Here is a 9,383-nt window from a genome sequence, read left to right as displayed (position 1 = left end):
GGTATCAGAGCCAAGTTGAAAGCTAATAAGGATAAATAAATTCTTATATGAAATTGATAATAAGAACTCATAAAAAGCATTTTCATGATGTATTTTCATTCTGTAAGCTTCTTTAATGAAGAAATTTTAATCAAAGAAATTATTTTTATAGATGAAAGTTTCCTATTTATCTGGTATTCCCGACCTCACCCAGTCTCAAGATATGATTGCGTTTGCCTTCGAGCATCTCATCTCTTCCGCTTCAACTCGAACAAGCCGAGCAAGACTCACACGCCATTTCGAGGATTTATATTTTCCTAACCCAGCAGAGAGATTTCAGCATAAGTGGTTTGCAGGGCAATATGTCCACGCCTCTTACGACCGCCGTGCAATGCTGTGGGAGAACCTCTCATTGGCTATGATCTTGTAAAAGCTGAAAATGGTGCGTGGTGTCATTCTATATCATTCTACGCCTCCGAATTTCAGACTTTCATGCCAAGTCTACAGACTCCTTAGTTGTTTTATTCCTAAATGGAAGATAATAGCTCCCTTGTCAGTAAGTGGACGTTTGTATCAGGGCATGGCTATGGCCCAGTACCGTCATCATATGCGTCTCCCGAGGAGATTTTGAATTCTGGAGCCAAGCTGCTCTATGTACATATTGCAACTTTTATATAAATAAAGAAATATTTTTCGGAGAAAGATTTTCTGTTGTATAAATGATTGTTTACGGACGATCTGATAAAGAAAAATCTGTTATCGAACATATGTCATAGATCTCCAATAAGATCATTGTCTTGTCTAAGAAATTGTTGTCCGAACCTCTTAAATCTTAGGATCTCGTGGATAATATCAAAATAAAAATTTAATAATATTTAAAATTTTGGCAGAATCATGAGACGAGAAAATCGTGGTCGTCGACCAGACCCTGTCTCTAAAGATGACGAGCTTGACCTTGATGTTCGCAAGGCTCTTCATAGGACTCAGCCAAGACCCTTCATCAAAGGAGAAGGGGAGAACCTGGGCGAGGCTGTGGAGAAATGGGTGGAAGCCATGGAAGAGTATTTTGACGTCACAAGCTACAATGAGCGGAGCAAAATGGCTCTTGCCCGGCTGAAAATAGTGGAAACAGCCAAGGTAGCATGGAGGAACCACTGTGACACCAACCATCTGGATAGAAATACTCAGTCCTGGAATGATCTAAAAACCTATCTAAGAAAGAGGTTTTGCCCTCCTGGATTTTTTGGAAACCAAAATGAACAAATTCTTAGAGCTAAAGCAGGAGAGCAAAACCATCGAGGAATATCACCAGGCCTTTGTCCTCCTACTCAAATATTCACCACCTCTTGATGAAGAGCAACTCATGGCCAGGTTCATTCGAGGAATGAACGAACCCTTGGACACACTGGTCAAAAATGCCAAGCCAGTGTCCATGGCTGAAGCAGTAAGAATGGCAAAAGATTTTGCCAAAGCCTTTGTAGTAAAGGTCCCGCCAAAATCTGCACCCTCTAACTTTAAAAGATTCCAAGCCTAGGGAAGTAATTCAAACTTTCCACCCCCAAAGAGGCAGCAAGGCCCAAATCAGAATCAGGATGTAGGAAGATTCAGAAGTGAAGGAAGACCCTTCCCCCAGAGTACTTTCTCAGGAACCCCATCTCTTTCAAGAAATCAGAAGGATGAGCTCAGAACTGAAAACCGATGTTTTGGATGCCACGGTTTTGGTCAAAAGACTGCCCGACTCCTGCCATGTCAAGAGGACAGGAAAGTCAAGGACCCCGAATTTCGAGACCAACCCCTAATCAAGATCCGTCTCGCCCAAGCCAGGGAAACCCCAGAAGAACTCCAGCTCAACCATCTGCATCTATCCAGAGTAATCTCAGAACTCCTTCCCAAAACTGGGGCAACCAAAGAGAAAGAGTTCTACCTCAGACTACAGCAGCCAGAGCAGTCACACAATTTGAGATGTAGTAGAAGAGGAAAAAGGGAAGATCTATGCTGCAATTGAAAATCAAGGGCCTAACCATCATTTCTCCGTCATCCATACTCCAGCAGAGTATTAGGGTAAGCCTTTTAAGCTTTTGATTGATTCAGGCAGTTCTCATTCATTCATTTTCCCTGGATGCTTGCGTAAGCTAGTCTTAGAACAGAAATCAGGGAAACCTATGCAAGTTGAATTGGCCAGTGGGAAGACTCTTTTCACTCACCAATGAGACAGATCTTATCCAGTTCAATCTTGATGAAATGTAACCGACTGTCAATTCAAAGTCTTACCTCTAGGGATTTTTGACGGGAAGACTCTTTTCACTCACTCACCATGAGACAGATCTTATCCAGTTCAATCTAGATGGTAATGTAACCGACTGTCAGTTCAAAGTCTTACCTCTAGGGGTTTTTGACGGGATCCTTGGAATGGATTGGCTCCACAAAAATCAAGCTGACATACACTGTCACAATGGAACCATTTCCTTCCATGACCTTCATGGGAACAAAGTCCATGGAACTGGAGTTTCCGAATCCCCAGACCTTCAGTTTAGTAAAAGCTTCCAGGTTACTGAAAGACTTAGGAAGAAGCAGCAAATTTATGTTGTCAAAATGAACCCAGTAGACTCAAAGGTTAAAGCTAAAGAACCAAAATGGTTAAGTGATTTCGATGATCTATTCCCAGCAGAGCTAACTGAAATGCCTCCAATTCGGGAAGTAGATCATGTGATTGAATTGACCCTCGGAGCTCAACCAGTAGCCCTACGCTCGTACAAAATGCCAGTTCCTGAAGCCATCGAACTCAAAGAATAGCTTAGGCAGTTGTTAGAGCAAGGGTTTATAAGACCCAGTGTTTCACCTTGGGGTGCGCCAATTCTCTTTCAGAAAAAGAAAGATGGAACGCTTAGACTCTGTGTGGACTACAGAGGTCTAAATCAGCTGATAGTTAAGAATAAGTATCCTATCCCAAGAATTGATGAGCTTTTGGACAGGCTAAATGGAGCCCATATCTTCACAAAAATAGATCTCAATTCCGGGTGCTACCAGATCAGGATCAATGATCCAGATATACCAAAAACAGCCATCAATACTCGCTATGGGCATTATGAATTTACTGTCATGCCGTTCGGATTAACTAATGCCCTAGCTACATTCAATCGCCTAATGCAGGACATCCTGAGAGAATACTTGGATGATTTTGTTCTAGTTTTCTTTGATGACATTCTGATTTACTCAAGGAATGCAGCTGACCATGAGACTCATGTCCGAAAAGTTCTTGAGATTCTAAGGAAGCATCAATTCTTTGCCAAAAAGAGCAAATGCACTTTCTCTGCCGACCACGTTGAATACTTGGGCTTTCTGGTATCCAAAGATGGAATTTCTCCAGATTCCGCAAAAATCCAAGCTGTCATAGATTGGGCCGAACCAAAGACAGTGAAAGAAGTCAGAGGATTCTTGGGATTGACTGGTTGGTATAGAATCTTTATACCAAAGTATGCTCTCATAGCTTTCCCCCTGACTAACCTTCTCAAAAAGAATACCCCATTTCAATGGTCTGCCAAGTGCCAAAGTGCTTTTGATAAGCTGAAGACCGCCTTGGTAACCAGTCCCGTTCTGAAGCTGCCAGATTTCTCTCTACCCTTTGAGGTAGTAACTGATGCAAGTGGTTTTGCCCTGGGAGGTGCACTCATGCAGGAAGGTCATGCAGTGGCCTATGAGTCCCGAAAGCTCAGAACACATGAGAGGAATTATGTTGTCCACGACCTGGAATTGCTTTCAGTAGTCTATGCCTTAAAGTTGTGGTGGAGACATTACCTACTGGGAAAAAGATTCACTTTGATGACAGATCATCAGAGCTTAAAGTGGATCTTTACTCAGAAGGACCTCAACATGCGCCAAAGAAGGTGGATGCAAACCCTGCAGGAATTTGATTTTGAAATCAAGTACCGCCCAGGCAAAGAAAATGTGGTAGCAGATGCCCTCAACAGAAAAGCCTCCTTGCTTGCAATTAGTATAATATCAAATCCTTTGATTATTTAAGCAAGTGAGAAGATCATGCAGGATAGATTCTTTGGCCCTATTGCTACCTTATTTATGCAGGAAAGCAAAACTCCACAGCAGTTGAACAGAGTTCAAGGGTACAGCCTGGATGATGGCATTATGTATTATAATCGCAGGTTATGCATCCCCAATGATGAGGGAACCAAAGTGCAAATTCTGAATGAAGCCCATGATAGCCTTATTGCAGGACATCCAGGTTTCATCAAGACCTACATGTGTGTAAAGAAAAGCTTCTTTTGGCCTGGTCTGAAAAAGGATATACTGAATCATGTACGTTAATGTCTGACATGCCAGAAAGTCAAAGCTGAGAGAGTAAAAATGCCTGGGAAATTACATCCATTAGACATCCCCCAGATGAAGTGGGAATGTATCAGTATGGACTTCATTACTGGATTACCTTCAGTGCAATCAGGTTACAACTCCATCTTCATGGTAGTCGACAGACTAACCAAAGTTGCCCATCTAATTCTAGTAAAAGAAACCTACACTACAGTGGATGTGGCCAGAGTGTTCCTCAAAGAAATCTTCAGATTGCATGGCCTACCCAGGAGAATAGTAAGTGACCGAGATCCCAAATTTACTTCAAGGTTTTGGACTACATTTTTCGAAACAGTGGGAACTTTCTTGGATCTCAGCATAGCTTATCACCCTGAGACCGATGGTCAAACTGAAAGAGTAAACCAAGTAATTGAAGATATACTTTGATCATGCTGTGGTAGGGAACCCAAGAAGTGGCTAAGCTATCTGCACCTAGTCGAGTTTGCCTACAATTCTTCTTATCACTGAAGTATCGGGATGAGCACTTTTAAAGCTCTGTATGGACAAGATTGCTTAACTCCATTAACTTGGTCTGACCCATTGATTAGGGTCGAGATATCCAGATAGATGCTTGACGACATGGAGCAGCAGATGCAGTCAATTTGTAAAGATATAAAAGCTGCCCAGGATAGACAAAAGCAATATGCAGATAAGAAGAGGACAGATAGAGAATTCAAAGAAGTCTTCATTCGAGTATGGCCCAAAAGAAGTTCCTTATCGCTTGGGAAGTACAAGAAGTTATCCCCCAGATATTGTGGGCCATATCTGATTACAAAGAAAGTAGGTGACTTAGCCTACGAGCTTCTTTTGCCTCCTCATCTCAAAGTTCATAATGTATTTCACCTAAAGAAATACGTGCCAAGCCCAAATCATATGCTTGATGATGAAATCCTAACCTCTTCAACCCAAGGACAGATGGAACTCCAACTTGAAGAAATTCTCGATGTTCGAGAAAAGATTCTCAAGAACAAAATTCTCAGAGAATTATTCGTAAAATGGAAGTTCTATCCTTTTGAAGATGCCACCTGGGAGAATGAAGCCGATCGGGATTATCCCTAGTTTGCGAGATGAGGACATCTCACGTTTTTCAAGTGGGAGAGAATGTAAGATTCCTCCCCAGCCTCACAAGATGTCCAACATCTTCCCGTGTAATCAAATCCCTCTTCAGAAATATAAAAGATCTTGTTTCTAACTGTTTTAGCCTAGAGAGAGAAAATATTCTAGAGAGAGAATATTCAAATTTTGAATATTTTTGGATAGAAAAATATCTCATCTTATTAAAATAAGTTCCCCTGAAACAGAAGCTCAAAAAGATTTTCAGAAGGTGCATTAGAAATTAAGTATAATCTGTTCAAGAGGCATTATCCTAGGGGTGAAGATTTTTTCAAAAATTTAAATTAAGGTTCCTATGGACCAATAAGATTCATCCAAATGTAAGGAGGAGATAAATGAATAAATAAAAGAAAAATCTCCCAAAAATGAGTAAATACTCACATAAGATGAAGAGTTGACTAAGGACAAGGCTAATAGTTAAAAAGGAGAGATATTTAGAAGTAAATACTCACATAAGATGAAGAGTTGACTAAGGACAAGGCTAATAGTTAAAAAGGGGAGATATTTAGAAGTAAATACTCACATAAGATGAAGAGATGACTAAGGACAAGGCTAATAGTTAAAAAGGGGAGATATTTAGAAGAAATGATGCATTTTTGACACCTCTGCATGGGGATTTTTCCCTCATGAATGAGGCGCCTACTTCACATGTGCAATTGAGTTTTAAATCTTCAAAAATTGAGATATTTCATCTCTCTTCTCTCCTAATTCAAGTCTAGTTCCAAAAAGTTAGCTCAACTGACCTAAAAATGGTCAAAAATTGACCAAACTGAATTGGAAAATTCTAGAATCAGTTTGTTTGGTTAGGAGCTCACTTTTTCCTATAAATAGAAGTCTTCCCCTTTGTTGAAACTTAATAGTGTTTTATGCACTGTTACTCTACTCCTCCCAAGCCAAGAACTGTGAATTTATTAATAATTCACTAGTTTTTGACATTTCCCTCTTCCAAAGATTGGTGGCCACTCTTGTTCAAACAAGAGTTGGACCCTCAAACCATCAAGCCAAAGGAAAGCTATCAAAGTCATTAGTAAGTTGGTGATTCTTCTTTTTTCACTTATTTTATGGTTTTTATGGTTTTAAATGGTTTTTATACTTTATGTTTTCTCTAAAATTACAAATAATGTTATGCCTCATTACAAAAAGGCATTTCCTTCTCTTCTCTAGCAAAACCAACCATTCTCTATCCTAGGTGAATGGTTAATGATTAAAGTCAAGTTTTTATAATATTTGTCTTAATTAAGTAAAAAAATGTTTACTTTAGGATAATTTCAATACTCTTGGTGCACTTTTAATTAGCCTTAAAGACTTAAAAATTTAAAAAATGGTCAGCCATACAAAGGAGGTTATGGCGAAATTTTTAGAAATTAGTGAGATAAAATTCATCTTTTATTATTCTAAAAGAGTAATCCTTACGGTTTCTATATTCTAAAGTATCATTTTCATGCATAAAAGATACATTTTGATTATTTGTATAAAAGATAAATTTTTATTATAAAAGTGTTACTTTTATCATATTTGATTTTAATGCATAGAAGTATGCATAAAAGATAAATTTTTATTATAAAAGTGTTACTTTTATCATATTTGATTTTAATGCATAGAAGTATGCATAAAAGATAAATTTTTATTATAAAAGTGTTACTTTTATCATATTTGATTTTAATGCATAGAAGTATGCATAAAAAATAAATTTTTATTATAAAAGTGTTACTTTTATCATATTTGATTTTAATGCATAGAAGTATGCATAAAAGATAATTTTTTCATTATAAAAGTGTTACTTTTATCATAATTGATTTTAATACATAGAAGTATGCATAAAAGATAATTTTTTATTTATAATAGTATTACTTTTATCATATTTGATTTTAATGCATAGAAGTATGCATAAAAGATAATTTTTTTCATTATAAAAGTGTTACTTTTATCATAATTGATTTTAATGCATAGAAGTATGCATAAAAGATAAATTTTTATTATAAAAGTGTTACTTTTATTATATTTGATTTTAATGCATAGAAGTATGCATAAAAGATAATTTTTTTATTTTTATAAAAGTGTTACTTTTATCATATTTGATTTTAATGCATAGAAGTATGCATAAAAGATATTTTTTTTCATTATAAAAGTGTTACTTTTATCATATTTGATTTTAATGCATAGAAGTATGCATAAAAGATAAATTTTTATTATAAAAGTGTTACTTTTATCATATTTGATTTTAATGCATAGAAGTATGCTTAAAAGATAAATTTTTTCATTATAAAAGTGTTATTTTTATCATAATTGATTTTAATGCATAAAAGATAAATTTTTATTATAAAAGTGTTCCTTTTATCATATTTGATTTTAATGCATAGAAGTATGCATAAAAGATAATTTTTTCCATTATAAAAGTGTTACTTTTATCATATTTGATTTTAATGCATAGAAGTATGCATAAAATATAATTTTTATTACAGAAGTGTTACTTTTATCATAATTGATTTTCATGCATAGAAGTATGCATAAAAGATAAAATTTTTATTATAAAAGTGTTACTTTTATCAAAATTGATTTTCATGCATAGAAGTATGCATAAAAGATAAATTTTTTTATTATAAAAGTGTTACTTTTATCATATTTGATTTTCATGCATAGAAGTATGCATAAAAGATAAATTTTTTAATCAGAGATCGAGATAAATGAATATTCCTCAAGAAATCCATGTTTTTAAAATCTGTAAACAAATATTCGTCGAAAGAAATTTAGAAAAAGAGAAATTGAGATAGTACCTTTCGAGAAAGATAATTTTAGGAAGACCCTTTCCAGATCTAAACCCTGATTCAGACTATTGACCAAGACCTAATTCCTTCGTCAGTTTCAATCAATGACGATGTGCCCAGTTCAGGGAAAATGTACTCAAATCACCCACCGAATTTGAAACTAAGATAAGACTTGTGATTTTGATCTGAGGATCAAGTTAACAGAATTCGAGGAATTCTGTTTGGAATTGAAAACTGGATCTAGAAGTAATGAGATACGGATTGAAGATATACTCATGGTATTCAATCAAGAATCAAAACTGTAAACTTGCATAGAAACCCTGCCTTCTTAAAAGACTGTCTTACGCCAGAATGCTGGAGGGAGCATTTGGCATATATGTTTATCTAAAGGAAGTTCGGTTACAACAGCTAGTGGGAAGTGTTCGAGGGACAGCTCATGTGGCAAAGCCTGCCGAGGTCTTGACCAGCCTCGGTATGGTTAAAATGGTGCACTTCCGGTACGATGGATGAGGGCCGACGAAGCGGTCCCTGAGTGAAGTGCCAGGATACCTAAGGAGGATCCTGGAGGGTTCTGACCAGGCGATGCACGGGCTCGCACTGCCGAGGACATCCATGCGTATGTCGAGGAAGATATTATATGATGGACCTATGTTTTTTTGTAATCTATCACTGGATCTCGTTGTTGACTCGCTGGTCTCAACATAGAGTCCAGAGTGATACTGTTTTGTGAGAAACAAAGACTCAATGGAAATTTTGAAGTATGACATGTGTACCCAGTAAATTGTTTATCAATGGATTGTTTTTGTTTTTATTAAAGTTTGATTTGTGCATGGTCATTTATAAAAGGTGAAGTCAACAGTCAAAAGGTAGCACATGGAAATTGTAAGGAGGCACATGTGGTGCGAGCATTTATGGACACATGGTTTGCACTAGGGTGCACACATCTTGTGAGATGGGAGCTCCATGAGAGCTATAAAAGGATGTACTTGAATCAACTCTAATGCAATGAGATTATGATATTGTGAATCTTAAACCTTTATTATTGATTAGCATTAAGCTTAATTACATTCACTATTGCTATCTCTCTACAATGAAGGCAATCATCATCTTCAATCCCCCTTATCAATGTGATTTCTCAACATGGTATCAAAGCCTATTGGGCTACCT

The sequence above is a fragment of the Cibotium barometz genome, chromosome 38 (genome assembly GCF_041138505.1).
Source record: "Cibotium barometz isolate CiBa-2024 chromosome 38, ASM4113850v1, whole genome shotgun sequence".
In the NCBI taxonomy this organism is placed as follows: domain Eukaryota; kingdom Viridiplantae; phylum Streptophyta; class Polypodiopsida; order Cyatheales; family Cibotiaceae; genus Cibotium; species Cibotium barometz.
The sequence above is the reverse complement of the archived record's forward strand: the minus strand, read 5'-3'. Positions refer to the sequence as shown.